This window comes from Pelodiscus sinensis, chromosome 6, assembly GCF_049634645.1.
Source record: "Pelodiscus sinensis isolate JC-2024 chromosome 6, ASM4963464v1, whole genome shotgun sequence".
NCBI classification, from domain to species: domain Eukaryota; kingdom Metazoa; phylum Chordata; order Testudines; family Trionychidae; genus Pelodiscus; species Pelodiscus sinensis.
This window is the reverse complement of record NC_134716.1, coordinates 69,144,762-69,162,109: the sequence shown is the minus strand read 5'-3', so window position 1 is coordinate 69,162,109 and position 17,348 is coordinate 69,144,762. Positions and strand designations below refer to the sequence as shown.

At 43.0% G+C, this 17,348-nt stretch overlaps 1 long non-coding RNA gene across 2 annotated transcripts in view; it reads left to right on the top strand.

Annotated features, from left to right (window-relative positions):
• The first annotated feature begins 11,607 nt into the window (after positions 1-11,607).
• Positions 11,608-17,348, top strand: part of LOC142829899 (uncharacterized) — a 39,184-nt gene continuing 33,443 nt past the window's right edge. Inside the window, exons 1-2 of one of the 2 annotated variants that reach the window (XR_012904804.1) lie at positions 11,608-12,154; positions 12,965-13,158. This is a non-coding gene — a long non-coding RNA (uncharacterized LOC142829899). Of the gene's footprint in view, positions 12,155-12,324; positions 12,455-12,964; positions 13,159-17,348 lie in introns of those variants that run through there. The other variant, XR_012904805.1, reaches the window with a different exon arrangement.

Here is a 17,348-nt window from a genome sequence, read left to right as displayed (position 1 = left end):
CAACCCACTCTTAAGCCAGATCAATACAGTCCTACAGACATAGCCAATATATGACAACTTTACTTCACTAACCAGGTAACAAATGGTGTTTATAAGATTCCATCTCAGTATTCTTAGGTTATTACATAGCAACTCCTTGACTATCAAAACAGATTCTATAGCGATCCCAAGGATGACATTATTTTATACTTCCACCCACAATTCTGGGGAAATAAGCAAAATTACTTAAATGGTGTAATAACAGAAAAGGGAGATGTGAAATTTCTTTATCGCTGCATTTTAACATCTGTAAAATAGTTAATAAACCTTCTAGAGCTATGTGCTTGTCACAGCATGATGAGAAAATATCATCCCCCACAGAAACTATTTTGATAGCGACTTCTGTGGTTATGGGATCTGCTACAGTACATGACTGTTTCTGGTGCTGAGAAATAAATGACTTGTTTGGAATATAGAAAGAATACTTGGTGTTGGTGGGAAGGCATTTGTGTTGGTGGGAAGGCATTTGTTTAATGGCTTTTTTAAAACCCTTAATGTAGCAGACTCTTTCAACAACTTTTTTGTTAGATGGGTGGTTTTCTACTCTTGTGTCTTCTGGAAGATTTGAGATCAACTGTTTCTAGGGATAAACTAGCTTGGCTTATTCAGTGAAAAACAATAAATTGATAAATTCCAGCCACCTCCTAGTGAGAATGTGACTGTCTCAATGATATTAGGTGGACTGGTAGGAAAGGAGACTTGTTGAGGGGCAGGCACAGATAGCTAGGCTAGGGAAGACAGCCTCTAGTTAAGGACAAATTAGCAAGAAGCCCAAAATGAAGACAACCAAGTTATTAGGTCTCTATTTTTATATCACATCACTGTTATGACAGGAAGGGCTGTTTATGCTTATTAAGCAGTACTTATTAAGTGGTACTTAGTGTAATGATAACATATTCAATTCTTTTTGGTTAGCTGCCAAAGAACTGCAAAGCAGCAATGTAGGGCTACGTCTAGACTGCGAGAGGTCGTATATGATCCCAGACCTTTTTACCTGGGGGTGGTCGTGATATGGTGACTCATCAGAAGGGTCTTACCCGGTTGTGTAGCTAGGACATGTTTGAATTCCCATAGGAGGGTGCTCATCTCTCTTTGCTATTTTTCCGTCAACTCTGCCCGATATGTGTTGTTCCTTCTTATCGCCTCCCCAGGGTCCCAGCTCCGGTTCCGATGGCTGTAAGGTGATAAGCATACCCTCTCGTGCCCTCCACTTCTTTAGTAAATTGAAATGGTAAATCTGCTTTTCCTTCCACTTTCCCGATAACTTGATTTCGTAATCAACTGGTCTCACCTGTCGTATGACCTCGAAGGGTCCTTGCCATTTGGCCAATAATTTCGAGTCCGGTGCTGGTAAAAGCAGGAGTACCCTGTCACCTGGTTGGAATGTTCTGAGTTTGGCCCCTCAGTTATAATATTAGGCCTGCTTATTTTGTGCTTATTAGGTTCTCTTTAGCCAACTCCCCTACTGTACGGAGTCTCTGTTGTAAGTCCAAAATATAAGGTAGTGTACCCTTCACCTTTGAGTTCGTGTCTCCTGCAATAAGTCCAGTTTTCCCTAGGGTTGTCTGCCGTAAAGTAACTCAAATGGGGAAAATCCTGTTGAGGCCTGGGGCATCTCTCACACCACAAATAACAGTGTCGGCCGTAACTGGTCCCAGTCCTTTGGATCTAGCTCAACAAGCCACCGCAACATCCCTTTTAAGGTCCTATTAAAACGTTCAACAAGTCCGTCTGTTTGTGGATGGTAAACTGAGGTACGCAATGACTTAATGTTTAAGAGGCGGCACAGTTCTTCCATCAGTTTAGAAGTCACGTTGGTCCCTTGATCGGTTAATATCTACCTCGGGACTCCCACCTGCAAAAATACTTGCACTAACTCATTTGCCAGTGTTGACGCTGTCATGTTTTTGAGTGGGACAGCCTCGGGATACCAAGTGGCATAGTCAGTTATAACCAAAATATACTGGTGTCCTTGTCGGGACCTCTCCAGGGGTCCCACTAAATGTAGAGCCACCCAGTCAAATGGAACATCCACTACGGGAAGAGGAACTAAGGGGGCTTTTGGCACCACCCCGACCCGTCTTCTGGCATTCAGGGTAGGACTCACAAAAATCTCTGACTTCCTTAAAACTCCCTGGCCAAAAGAATCTTTGAGTTATGGCTGGAGAGTTTTTTTCCCCACCCCAAGTGTCCTGACCAGAGATTAGCACGTGCAAGGTATAATACCTGCCTCCGGTATCTTATGGGACCAACAACTGGCTAACTTCGGTCTGCCCGTCGGCCGTCCACACAATCCGATACAATCGGTCTGCTTTTACCTCAAATTGTGGGGTTGTCAGCCGACGGTCAGGGCAGTGTGTGTGTGTATGCTTCTGAGAAAAGGTTTAACGTCTGTGTCTTTACTGCTAGGACCGGGGTCCCGTCGCAGAGGGTGGCCAGCAGGCCAACAGACGCCCCGTTATATAGGAAGAGCTTATTACACCTTAGATTTTAACTGCTAGAACACAGGGGTTCCTTTGCAGCGGGCAGCCTGGGAAAGGCTGGAAAGGTGCCTCAACGGATCTTGTCACCTGGGAGTGACACAGATCCAAACGCCCAAGCTCTCCCTATGTCTGTCTTTTTATGACCGGCTGAAGTTCTTTTAAATTGTGCTTGGTTCTGTTACAGCAACTGAAGGAGTCAGGTTAAAACTTAAACAGTTACAGGTTTATTAAAAGACTTATAAAAGCATATGGTTACAATGGCTATTGCTCTATTTCTTAAATGCTAACAAATACAGATTTTAAAAATGGTTACAAAGAAAATAAAGATAGAAAATAGAAATAATGGTACTAAGTGACAGCTTAATCTTTAAAGAGCTCTAAGTCTATGTATATATATACTTAAACAAAGGACCACATCCAGGTACAATTTTTACCCCTTTCTGTGCCTCTCGACTCCAGCGTGTCAGGCCAGGGCCGGTCTCTCAATTCCTAGGAAAGACGAATACGAGGTGGGCGTCCCCTTGGAACCTCGGGAGATCAAACACCAAACCCGACCAGCAGATAGATGGTAGATTGACACTCAAAGAGAATGCGCTGCTGGACCTATCTTTATACCCCTGGGGGCCCGTATTCTCTTTCTTATCTAAGATGCCGAATTGTACTGGTCCGTTTTGTGGCGCTAGTTCTTACAAGCAAGTTTCAAGTTAATTTACACTTGCAAGAGAGATAACTAAATTGTGAGCACTAGACATTTTTTTACTGGGCGAGAGATTCCTCCCCCCGCGGATGGATGTGTGTTCGTATCAATATGGGTTTCAGTCAAGGGCACTCCTTGGCAGCCTCTTGGTCAGCAATTGGCGTATCTCTGTTTACAGCCAGTCACGGTCACACAGCCTGGGCCTTCTGCTCTGTGTGCCCTGTATGCTCCAGGCAAGCAAAAATGGATGTTACAAGGGGGGGTTTCTGTCTGGCTACAGGGGTCAGGATAGTAGCTGTTCCCGCGCTGTGGTCCCCCATCCCTTCCGCCGCTTGTTCCCAGGCATGTATTAAGGAGGGATCTTCCCGTTGTTCTTCATCCCCTCCTACTTTCTCCGAAGCAAGGGTTTTCTCGGGGTCGTGATCCTTCCCTTGGTTTCGGGATGTTCCCGTTTTCAAGTCCTCAGTCTTTGTTGGTGGCGGTTGCCCCTGCCCATCCCAGCTATGCAGGATGCGTCCAAATCCCGGCCAGTCCCGCCCCAGGAGTACAGGGTTTACATGTTTCGGGGCTAATGATACGCTGCAGATCACCTCCTCTACCCCATCTGACAGACGGGCCCACTCTGTGGGATAGGCCTTGACATCTCCGTGTATGCATTGCATCAAGACGTTACTACCTGCCACCTCCCACTCTGGGACCAGCTCCGTTCGGACCATTGTCTGGCTGCACCCAGAATCCACCAGGGCAGTCACCGGCTTTCCCTTTAATCTTACCTGAATGGTAACCTTTGTCTGATCCTGGGGGTCTCACATGGAGATCAGCAGCCATGGCCGTATGCACAGTCTGTGCCGGAGTCGCCTGGTTGCCAGCGTCCTGCTTGTCCTTGCTCATAAGACCCTCTGGAGGGCTTCCAGTCTGGCCTCCCTCGCTTATCGATCTCGCCAGTGACCAAACCACCTTATCGAAGGTTGGTGGCCCCGCGTCCTCTTCCAGGCCATTTGGCGCTTCGCCCTTCCCTCCGGGCGTGTTGGGGTCCTGCAAGTCCTCCTAGCACACCCCTTCTTTAGGTTTCCAGGCTCCCCTCAGGCCCAACGTGTTTGTGACTCCCCCCGTTGCCTTCACAGGGGATGCTCTCCCATTATCCCTAATAGCTGGGGGGGCCTCCCTACTCCCATCCCATAGGGGCACTCCCTCCTCAGGTGGCCCCGTGCCTGCAGGCAAAACAAGGTCTAAGTCTCGGCCCTAGCTGCCCGCTCTTGGTGCCTGGTTTACTATGGAGTCCAGGTGCCCGTCCTTGTAGGGACCAGCTCAGTCCTCTCCGCTGCTCAGCCCGTTCGGCCTCTCAGACCCTCCAATATCTATTCTTTTTTTTTCTTTCAGTTCTATTGCTCTTCGTGTGTGGCCCAAGGGCCAAAGTTTGCCCATAATAGCTCCCTTTTCGCAAATGGGAGGGGGGGGGGGAGAAGGGACTATAGTGCCCACATTATCCACCATCTGTTAGGATGCGTACTCCCCACCATGCCTCAGTGACCCACTGACTGTCTTCATCTAGCCCATCTCAGGGCAAGCTGCAGTCTGTATGGGCTGTTCATCACCAGCACAGGGTGTATATCTGCCACCCCGCTTACCTGGGCTGCGTTGCTACCACCCTCCAAGCCCCGGGCCTTGCCCCAGGCCCTATAACCAGGGAGCACCTTGGCCAGCACTCCCTTGGCCCCGCCTGGCCACCCCACTACTGTTTTCTCTTCTGGGAGCCTTCTGCTTTCTCCACTGTCTGCTCTTCACCCTAGCAAACTGTAATTCTTTATATAGCCCCCAGCTGGGCTCTCATTAGCCCTAACGGCCTCAGCTGGGTCTTTGCTTTCAGCCCCTGCTGGGGGCCTGAGTTCTGCCCTTAAAGGGCCAGTACAGGGCAGGCGCCCTGTCACAAATGGGAAGAAGAAAACTGCCAACTCTTGGTCATGGGTCCCTCTCTTATATAGGCATAATAGTAATTTTACAGAAAATCAGATTTCAAAAGCTCTCCAAACAGCTCATTTGTTTTATAAAGCTTTTCTTACATCAGTTCAGACTCTCTGGCTACGTCTACATTGGCATGATTTTCCGGAAATGCTTTTAACAGAAAAGTTTTCCGTTAAAAGCATTTTTGGAAAAACGCGTCTAGATTGGTAGGATGCTTTTACAGAAAAGCACTTTTTCCGGAAAAGCGTCCATGGCCAATCTAGACGCGCTTTTCCGCAAAAAAGCCCCGATCGTCATTTTTGCGATCGGGGCTTTTTTGCGGAAAACACTACTGTGCTGTCTACACTGGCCCTTTTCTGGAACAGTTTTCTGGAAAAAGACTTTTGCCCGAACGGGAGCAGCATAGTTTTTCTGGAAAAGCAATGATGATTTTACATTAGATCGTCAGTGCTTTTCCGGAAATTCAAGCGGCCAGTGTAGACAGCTGGCAAGTTTTTCTGGAAAAGCGGCTGATTTTCCGGAATAACTTGCCAGTGTAGACACAGCCTCTGTGTATCAGTTCAGTACTGGCATGTACTGGAATAGGATGGGGACTTCAGGAAGCTGTCACATACACATGTTCTTACGTTAAGTCTCATTTGGCTTGCTATGGGCTTCCTTGTGGAAATGACCTATCTTAAAATACATTTCTTCTCTCAGTTCCACTTTTTTCTTCTATGAGTGTTCTGTCAAAACATGATGTAAAACCCATCAGAACCTTCAAGACTTCCACTCATATTTTATCTACTTTGATTAAATTAAATTCAGAATATTGGTGAAGTTTTGTTCCCAAATACTATTTATGACATTAATTTACCTATACTTGCTGTGTAATATATAGTGAGGAATGCAATTTTTTTCTATGTTTTCAGTACATTAAACTGAAAATTTGGAGGTCTGCATCATATTTTATATTAATATAAACTATAAAACAAATACAAGGGATAATAAACTGATCACTTGCATGTTAATCCATTAAAATTTTTATTGGAAAAACAGTTCCCTCAAAATGTAGTAAAATTTCTAGTTTGCCACACCCAAATGCTGTAGAAAGTAGGAAGCCCTCTGACAAGTTACAGTTTTCCTATGGACTTCCTATGCTGCACATGAATATTATTTTATACTGCAGTAGAATCTAGAGTCTCTAATCAAGATTCAGGCTCCATTTCACTATATGCTAGTTAAACTGATTTAAATGAACAGCTTTCAGGTAATTACCACTCAAGAATTGGCCAAGGAGCTCTTTAGAATGTTATCCAAATGTTCTCTTTTATATGTACCTGTGCAATTACTGAACCTGGGATTTCTGGATCTAAAAGCATGAGACACTACTTATAGCTTCTTCCTACCTGCTTAAACTTTATTTTTTAGGCTCTCTCCACTAAAAGGAAAGGGAGGGTTGGGAGTTAGCCAGGAGAGAAGACAGTCAGTCTATGTCACACCTGTGAAGCTGGAGTAATTTTAGAGGAAATGGAAGAAATTTAATATTATAAAAAGGTAAACAGAATGACCCCATCCAAAATAAATGCAATAGCTATTACAAAGACTTAACTAAAGATGAAAATGTAGTTAGTGCCAATGAACATGATCAAATTGAAAAATAGATGTACTTACATTAGCTCAGCTTTTGATGGGATTGCAAGTTTGGCTGATAGATGTTACAGATTTAATATTTTGATTTTTGTTAGGTAATTGATTTTGTCTAGAACATGTATTTTAAATAAGGTGTCGTATTACTAACTCAATGTCACATCTTGCATGATTGAAATCTGGTTAACTTACAATTCTCAGAACAATTTAATATAGCATCAGTGGGTAGGAATAACTTTTTTCCTCCTTCAGGGATCTGTTCTCAGCCCAACACAATTTTATATGTTTAAAACAGGCTCCACGTCAGCCATAAATTACTGGGATTAATGCAGGAAATACTGCGTGAAATTCTATGGCCTATGTTATGCAGGATGTCAGAGATGATTGTACTAGTTATTCCTTCTGGCCCTTAAAATCTTAGAGGTTGACATCCCTGCCACAAAGGCTATGTCTGCACTGTCCAGTCTTGTGAAAGAGCATATGCAAATGAGGCACAGCGATGACTATCGCTGCACATAATTTGTATATTTAACGAGCCGCCATTTTTGCACAAGGGCCTTTTGCACAAGAAGGAGCAGTCTATATTACTCCTTCTTGTGCTAAAACCTCCATTTGTGCAAGAGCCATTCTGTCTGAAAATAAGCGGCAGAATGGCTCTTGCACAAGAGGTTTTTTTTGCACAAGAAGAAGCAGTGTAGATTGCTCCTTCTTGCGCAAAAGCCCCTTGCGCAAAATGGCAGCTCATTAAGTATGCAAACGAGGTGCAATGATATTCATCACTATGCCTCATTTGCATATGTTCTTGTGCAAGACTGGCCAGTGTAGACGTAGCCAAAGAGTTTACAAAGTAATCTAAGACAAAGCCACTTTTTTGTCTTAAACAAAATTCAGAGGGAATAGGGGAGGAAGGAATGGGCAACAGAGTTTTAACAGACATAGATTGGTCATAGACTCTCTCTATGGTCATGGCAAGTCACTTAATCTCTTTCTACCTCAATTCCCCTTCTATATAATGGGTATAATAGTGGTTTCTACCTCCCAGACTACTGTGATGAGAAATATGATAATCAAGACTGTGAAGTGCTCAGATACTATGTAATTTGTGGGTGGGTGGGTGGGTGGGTGGGGGGGGGGAAGGCTATCTAAATACATAAAATTACTTAAGGCACAGGCAACATTTCTCTTTGCAAATCTTCCTTTGTCTCCAAACTACTGCAGGCAGGTTGGCATTCACAAAATGACTGTCAGATCATGTTCATTCTACCAAATAATTAACAAACATAAGAAGTGCAGTTTTATTCTGTAAGAGTTTGTAAATAACTGCAGCTGTTTTATATAGATTATGCAAATGAAGGAAATGATTTTTACACTTGTTGCCAACACTTTGCAAATGTGGTAAAAAGAGCCAGAAAGAAATATCAGCTGTGCTCCATTTTAAGTAACTAAAAAGAATTAGTACAATATAGTGTTCCAGCAATAAATACTGGGGAAATGTTTGTACTATAATTCTGGTTGAACCTATCAAAACTGGGACTCTCTGGTTCGGCAACAATTGTGGTCTGGCATGAATGTTCCCTGGCTGGGAGTCTGGTGGCAGGCAGGAAGGCTGGTGGTTGGCAGCAAAGCTGGCAGCCTAGCTGGGCCAGCGGCTGTGAGGATGGAGTCCAGGAACCCTGCCGAGTAGCCTGGCCAGGCCGGCAGCAAGGGGGCCAGTGACGAGGTGCTGGATCAGGGAGGTCCAACCTGTACCTGCAAATACATTAAAATTACCTGCTTCTCGTGCAGAAATTCACCTGATTACTACCTACTAGTTGGTAAAGTGTTTTTTAACGCTTCTCCATGCCTTATTATTATTGAGCTCACATTGTTCTTCTTCAAAAATGCTTTACAGTCATTGATTCTCACCAGACCTGCGTCAAGTGGTGTTCCATAGAGATCAACAGAATCAGATGTCAAGTGATATCTTCAAGTAAAGAAATGATCACAGGAGTAAGTCTAGCCCTATTAGATCAGCCAACTAATAATATAATGGGGAAAACAGGTTTTTTTTAAAAAAATGTCTCTGCATATTTCAGCACCACAATTGCAATGTTGATCCAGTATAGAAATGAATACAAGGAGTATGTCAACACTGGAAGTTGAGCAACAGAAATATAGAGCCACCAAGGCTGAGACACAAACAAATCCTGTACAGTGGTTTATTAATAGACGTTGTGGTAAAGCATTATGTGTGTGTCACATACAATGGAAAACTAAGCCAATTAACAGCCCATACCTTCTACTCTTGCCCCCCAAACAGACAACTAACTATCACCACAACTTCTGTGGTATAGTTGTACTTCTTTGATCTGACACCCTCAGGACCTGACCAGTCCTGAACCAGGAAATATGCTCAATCAGAGAAGTCAATGCTGGCTCCTCTGTTGTTGCCAGCTTTGGGGCTCTGTTCCTGTGGCAGCAGAGGGGTCACATTGATTGAGTAGGGACTAGAGAGGGGGGAGTGCTCTGGGGAAGAGGCCAGGTTGCTGCAGAGCCCCACAGATGGGGGCTAGGAGTGCAGTCCCATAGGATTGCACTGAGCCCCATGGTCACCAGACTGTGCTTTTGGCCTCCACTGCTTGTGGAGCTGTGCTCCTGACCCTCAGACACAGGGCTCCGTGCACCCGGCCTTTTCCCCCAAATGTTCCCCCATCCCTTCTCCTCCTCCTCCTCTTTTCCTGAGCTATTTGCAACACTCCAGAAGCTCTGGGAAGGAGGGGGATGAGTTTTTAAGTGCAGGGCTTCAGCTTTTCCCTATGGCTATGTCTAGACTGCAAGCCTCTTTCGAAAGAGAGCGTCTAGACTGCACGTTGAACTTTCGAAAAAGCAGCTTGCTTTTTCGAAAGAAAGCATCCAGTGAGTCTGGATGCTCTCTTTCGAAGAAGCCCTATTTACATTCAAGAACGCCTTCTTTCGGAAGAGGAACTTTCGAAAGAAGGCGTTCTTCCTCGTAAATTGAGGTTTACCGCCATCGAAAGAAAAGCCGCATTCTTTCGATTTAATTTCGAAAGAACGCGGCTTGAGTCTGGACGCAGGTGAAGTTTTTTCGAAAAAAGGCTACTTTTTTCGAAAAAAACCCTGAGTCTGGACACAGCCTATGAGTGCTTCAGCCCAGGAGCATCCAGGGGGGTGCTGGACCACAGATGTTGCTGAACAAGGGAAGTTCAGACAGCAAAGTTCCAACCTGTATATAATCTTAACTCAGCCCCCAGGAGTGCCAACCTTTCATCAACCTCTTTAACCACAAATTTTCACATAATTCTTCACCAGACACAACACAATCAATCATTACACCAAATATCCACAGCAGGAAGTGAGCTGGAAAAGGAGTGTATTCATAAAAGAGTGGGGAGAAATGGGTCAGGATTGGGTTTTTGGAGCATAGTCTGTGATATACAGTGGTTGTGATAACAGGAAGTGGTATGGAACAGTAAATGACTCTCACATGTGGTTAGTTCATGAGAACAATTATTACTGAAGTGAAATCCCATCCCCACTGAAGTCATAGGAATTTTGCTATTGATTTCACTGGGGTCAAGATTGCAATGGGATCAAAGAAATCTAGTTTTCTCCTCAGTGAAACAGTTCCAATTGCACCTTCAGTTTTGTCCAGGTTTCTGCTGCATCTCCAGACATATGCTCTGCAGACTTGGTTCCTAGTCCCTGGGGTGACTGATAATCCCACAGTGTCACCAGGAGACCATAGAAGGGCTTACCCAGGGACCACTGTGGAGAGTAAGCACTGCAGGAAGTATTGCCCATGAGAGCCACAGAGACAGGACCCAGCTGCTATCTGGTTAACCAGGTACTTCAACTGGACCCCATGGGTTGCCACAGAAAGTTGTTTGGGCAATGACAGATCTCAGCCTCTGGCAATCTTTGACTTTGCCTTGTCTCTGCTCTGTGATTCCAGCCTGACTTTGACCCTGACTCCCCTGTTTATGGGACCTAGCCTTGTGATTCCTCCAACTGAAGCCTGGTGACTCTTATTCCTTGATGGGCAGATTTCAGCCCATGCCTCATTTCCTTATAACACCTGTTCTTGTGGTCAGCATGTTACAGGGCTTGTCAAAAATAATCATATGTATTCCATTAATTTTCAAAAACTCACAAGTGTGTTTTCTAATTTTTTTCAAATAATCATTTTTCAGATTGCAACAAAAAACCTCTTCCCTTTTTTTCCTGCCCTAGGAAAGCCAACCGACTTTCCCCTTCATCCCACATGGAAGCAAACCCCAACATTGAGTAGATGACAAATCAAATACAAACATTTTCCACAGGAAGGAGTTCAACCAGCATTCTGGTCTCAGGGTCATCTCCTGGGGCTGGATCTCTGCAAGAAGATTACTCTTTGGATAGTATCAGAGGGGTAGCCATGTTAGTCTGAATCTGCAAAAGCAGCGAGGAGTCCTGTGGCACCTTATAGACTAACTGAAGTGTTGGAGCATAAGCTTTCGTGGGCAAAGACCCACTTCATCACATGCATCTGACGAAGTGGGTCTTTGCCCACGAAAGCTTATGCTCCAGCACTTCAGTTAGTCTATAAGGTGCCACACGACTCCTCGCCACTTTTACTCTTTCGATAACTGCTTAACTCTGCCTTCTTGTGTTTGGTCATCTCAGTGTTCTTCCTGTACCCTGGATTGCATAGATTTCAGTCAACTACTTCCCCTCTCATTGCTGATAAGGTATGGATTGCTGGTCCCTGCTTGAGCTATCCCGCTAAAGTAACATTCTCCTCTTTCAGTGGGAGGTGGGCAGCAGCTGGAAGTCAAAGGTAGGATTTCTTGACAGTTGTCTAGCAAACTAGGTCTTTGAATATGAAAATATTGGCTCCTCTTTTCCATCTTTCCCTTAATCTAATAGGGGTGGAGAGCAGCAGTGCTGCTGCTATGTGGCATTGGGGCTCAACAACAGTGTGAACAATCAGTCAAAGGCACTTAAAAATGGGGACAGGTAACCCTGCAAGGATCAAAAGTCCAACTTTTACAATTAATGTCTGTGTCACAGATGTAGCAGGAACTTGGTTTTTATTTTATCCTTAGTATTTCTCAATTTATAACCAGGAAGTTGCTAAGAGGAACAAGTCAGTATTCTGGTGTTTGGGAAGTGCTTGCTATAGCAAATACCCACTTAACTGCATTACTTTAGCTATATTGATAACATCTCTTCTAAAGAAATAAGTGGCATCTTCAAAAAGGGATAGGATAGGGTTGCTTTTTGGTAAGCAATTGACTCTTAATCACTCTTCCTAAAGGTCATGTTCATCTCTCTTCACTCTGGCAAAACTGGTTGCTTCAATTAAGTGAGTAGCTTCTAGTGATTCAGTTAATTACTCAGTATGCAGTTGGGTGTAATATACTGGCTTGCCATGTATGTGATTTACTCCTACCTCCCCCTGATCTTAATGGCAAGCTCCAGGCAGCTGTCATTCTAGCAATTTATTAATAGCTAATGGAGTTATTTAAGAATCAGTGCTAGCTACTGGAAGTCCCAGCTGTGCTCCTGAGTGATCACCTTGGTGTGAATATATGTATCTGGCTGTGGTTTGTTACATTTGACAGCCCAAAGAGAAATGAGAGATAATCCATGGAATTGTGCATCTGTAAATATTGGATTCTGGTTGTTGTATTGTACTTCTGTCTGTGACAGAATTGTGTTTCTTTAATTTACATATGATAACAATACTGTTATGGAATTAATGCCTATTAAAGGAATCAAGTTGTTTTATAGTGTAGACTGAAAGCTTAGCTAGAAAGAAATTGGAGTCAAAATAACTTGTCAATTGTAATTTATACCTTTTATGTCACTCTGATTTATTTTACATATAAATACATGTATCCAAATGCAGAGATGCACTGAAATGATTAAAGATGTGAATTACAACAGACTCAGTGACTTGAGTTTCCATGCAGACAAGTCTTGAGATAATGAGACCTCTGTCCAGGAACAATGATAAAACAAACCAAAATTCTATTTCTAAATTCAAGGCTGACTAAAGAGCAGGGAAACTCAAAGTGAACTCTAGATTTAGAGGCAAGAAAGTGGAGTGGGGAGAAAAAACTGCCATCTGGTGCTAAACTAGTATGTTGTGGTGGTTGTTTATTTTTGGCAGGGGGAAAGAATGAGGAAGAGGATTTAACAGAAAGAGAACAGAATATTTCCTGCAGTTACACCAAAAAAAGCTGGTCGGAATTGTGGATGTAATCTTGCCCTGCTGGAACAAACACAAACTATTGAGTGGAAATGGTTCAGAGAAAAGATCTGATGAACAATTTAAGAGACCTGGAAATCCTGGGACCAAAAAAGGTTTGTGCATGTAGTATATTAGCCAAAACTAAATGCATAATTCCCTCTTGTGTCACTTATTTAAAGACAAGATGGTTCTAACAAATGGATCATTGCATAGTTTGAAGTTCGCTATGATTTGTACACTATCTAACTTTAACATAATTTATTTTCTTCACTGAAGACTGAATCCCAAAGAGGAAGCTACTTTCAGAAGGGAAGGTGTCTAGACACCTCTGCCAAGGGGCTATAAACCAAAAGAGTCCTCCTCTTCATATTTTGTATGGGACTGCTGTCAGACACATGTAAATTTACAGATGGACACAGACATAATTTACAAATGTGACATTGAGTTGGTATTATCTGCACCAATCAGTCACATGTTGAATATCATTTTATATGAAAGGCAGGGACAGACATTAGTTAATAGCTCTCTGCTGCTCAAGGTCTCTTGCAGGTTAACTGCTGTCCTCCTCCTTTTGCTTTCACTAGTGTTACATGAACAACCATCAACAACTTCAATTGCTGTTCATACAAACAATCTACAGACTCTACAACTGAAATGAACATTAAACTTGGCTTACTGCTATGTCACACTGAAAATGAGATCACAATATTCATTCTGTCCCCCCTATCTTCACTTGTAATTCTTCTACATGGAGACAGATCCTACTCTGTTTGCTGTACAACAGTTAAAAATCAACTCCCCTGCCTTTCATAGTAATTGTGAGATCACATGGGCAGAACTAAATGCAGAATTTTGACTAATTAATTAATGTGTTTAGCCTAACTTTTGAATACATTAACAAAACAATTTGCTTCCATATTTCTTCTCCCATTTCATACAATAAAAATGTGAATGAATGAATTTTATAGAAGTAGATTTAATAGGCTTTTCATGATGATATGGACTGCTACTGCAGCAGACAAAGACTGGAAGTTGATCTGTTCAGTCTCCATTTTGGGCAATATGGGACTAATACTGAAGTGGTCTTTTCTGTGTACAGTAGTTTTGTTCCCCTGAAAATAAAATTTCCCTATAAACTAAACTACACTTTGGTGAAGGGGGAAGACTTTCCAAGTATTTAAAGTCTGCTGTAGTCCTCTAGCATATAGCTGTTGCCACAGTAACATATTAACTGCCTGCCCCTCCTAAAGATTTGACAAGTGAGCCTGTATTTAGCCTCAATGGTTAAGCAAGGGCAAATCTCAGGCTTTTAGTTCCTTTGTTATTACGTTTGTGGGTGGAGACCCACATTTCACTCTCTCTTCTGAGCAGTGTATTTTCAAGTTTCACTCTTGCCTGCTGTTATGCCTGTTGTGTGTTATTCTCAGAGTTTCCTCTGTAGCATGGGGTACAGATCACAGCTAGAGGATTCTCTGCATCTTGGGGTCTTCAAAGTATTTGAAGGCTTCAATATCTGAGATATAGGTGAGAGGATTATTCTAGGAGGGGTGGGTGAGATTTTGTGGCCTGCACTGTGCAGGGGGTCAGACTAGATGATCATAATGATCCCTTCTAACCTTAAAGTCTATGAGACCAGCTGCCCAAATACACCTGCTTCTATTTCTCTTCAGAGACTGGTAACAGAGTGATTGTCAACAGTTATAAGAATCATACTGTTCTTTCTATGCAAGCCTATTCTATTTGTAAGGTTAAAAATCACCCCAGGAAAAAACATTTAAAAAAAAAACCTTACAAGCATGCTAATAACCTACAAGGGTTCATTCCAACACTGATTTGGATTCTGGCAGAAGTAGTGCTCTAAATCCTCACTCAAGGAGATTCCTTGTGGTTACAAGTTCCGCTCAGAACAAGCCCATAGTCATGTGGAGCCTCAGTAGGCCCAGTCCTTTGTATGCTACAGAAAGAACTGGTGCTGGTAACGGAGGAAGTACATGTTCAACCTCTGTTGTCTGGGACTCTCTGGTCTGGCAACGTCCATGGTCCAGCAGGCTCACGGATATTGCTGGACCAGAGAGCACCAAGACTGGGTGACCATATGGCTGGCTGTGGCAGCCCTGAGACAGCAACGTCATGGCAGCCCTCATGGCCCCAAGGAGCGGAGCCATGGCAGCTGTGGAAGCCTTGGTGGCCCAAGTAGTGGAGTCCTGGCAGCTCTGGGGAGCAGAGCCATGACTGCTGCAGCAGCCCCAAACTCCTCCCCTATCCCCAGTGCCCTGAGCCCTGGCAGCACTGTATCCGGGAAGCCGTGATGGCTTCGGTGTAACAGAGTCCAGCAGCCCTGGGGAGCGGAGCCCTGACTACTCCAGAGCCACTGCAGTCCTGACACCCCAGAGCTATGGCAGTGTTGGTGCCTGAGAGCCACAGCTGCTGTGGCCCTGGGACAGTGGCATCCTGGCAATCGCTGGGCATTGGAGCTGTGGCAGCTCTAGGATGAGTGGAGCCTGATGGTCCCAGGGAAGCAGAGCTGCGGCAGCAGGGACTGGCTAATGGAGCTGGGAGTCAGTGGTTTGAGGGCAAGTGAGCTCCACTAGGTCTATTGACTGACCCTGGGAAAGCCCAGAGTCCCATCAGCAGAGGGATAGAATTGACCTCCCCTGGTATCGCAAACTCCCTCATTCAGGTCCAGTCAGGCCCAGAGGGTGCCAGACTACGAAGGTCCACCCTATACATTAAAATTCTCCTCTTACTACAGAAAGTGTATGTGCACAATAAAACATACACTACTGCGTGTTCAATGCAATGCATCTTCAGACATAAACTTTACTGAATTTGAGTTAATCTTAATCCAGATATGATAGATTGACAATACTAGCATTGATGCCTTAGCTGCCCATGAAATAATGGTCTTCTGTTTGATTTCAGTATTATTCTAATATACTGTACGAGTTATCAAAACACTAGATTTTTTTAATTTACTTTTTAAGAACTCATGCAGGGAAAAATATGAATCCAGTTTATAAATTACGTAGTCTCATTTCCTGTGGCCATGCCCCCTACAAAATTCACATGAATCAGTTTAGCCTATTGGATTTTCATTTATACCTTTATCCAGGGCAAAAAAATATTAAACCCTTTATTCTCAAAGACCCCCTGAAATTTGTTAAGAAATCAGTATGCTGTCTTGATGCTTAAAATTACAGTGAGGCTTCTGCTCATGATACCTTCAAGTTCTTGTGTCCAGAGATCAATAAATGAATTTCAAAGCCCTCTCAGTGTTAACAGAATCCTAGCAAATGGTGATAGTTTGTGGGTGTCTTTGCTTATTGCCCCCCCCCCCCGTTTTTTTACTGAATTCAATGAAAACTAGAACTTTATTCCTTCTTGGTAGAGTATCCTGACAAATGTGTGAATTCAGTGGCTTCCTGCTTTCTGGAATGTCCAAAATACAGTTGCAGTCTGACAGAACACTAACAATTAAAAAAATAATCTCCATAGATTTTGGTCCATGGATGGCTTTTAAGTTCTGAAATGGTGCTCATAATTACAGAAAACTTTTCTTCTTAAACTAGATCTACTTATTGCACTTAAAAATAACCATGTTGCAAATAAATACTGCAATATAGCTGTAATGGGAGAAATGCAGGAGTATGTGACACTTCTTCATAGCGTTTTCAAATGTTCACTTCCATATTTCTTTGTAATTTTGTATGTCAATTCAAGACTAATACTCATATGTAGTCATGTCTTGTTTGAATATTATTTTTATACCTTTTATATTAAAATTAATTTCCTTAGAACTAAAATAATCTAAATAATATAAAATACAACATTTAAGTTGTTAAACAATTTGTAGAATAGATGGGCATTTTTCTATTAAAATAAAAATTTACAAACATTTTAGTAATCACTTTTATAATCTTATATCAGTCCATCTAAATGACACGTTTCCAAGTCTGTAAATGTTACTAAATTATAATGCCTTAAACAAGATGTTACAAATGATTCCAGTGTGTACCCCCCATTAAATGGTGGCCCAAAGAACTAAAATAATACTAATATATGTCACAATCAGCAACATGTAAGAATACATAACTATAGTCATTCATCTGACTGTGTACCTATTTGTTAAGCATTCAAGAATGTGCTGGGTATATTACACATGCCCCAGAGAGAGTCTCTTATTGCTCAGACTTTATGGTCTAGTGCAGGCTTTCACTTATTTGAATTGATGGTCAAGCTCTCACATTTATCCACTTAATTCCATATTCTCATTTTAAACCCAGAACAGTTTCTATTGGGTTAG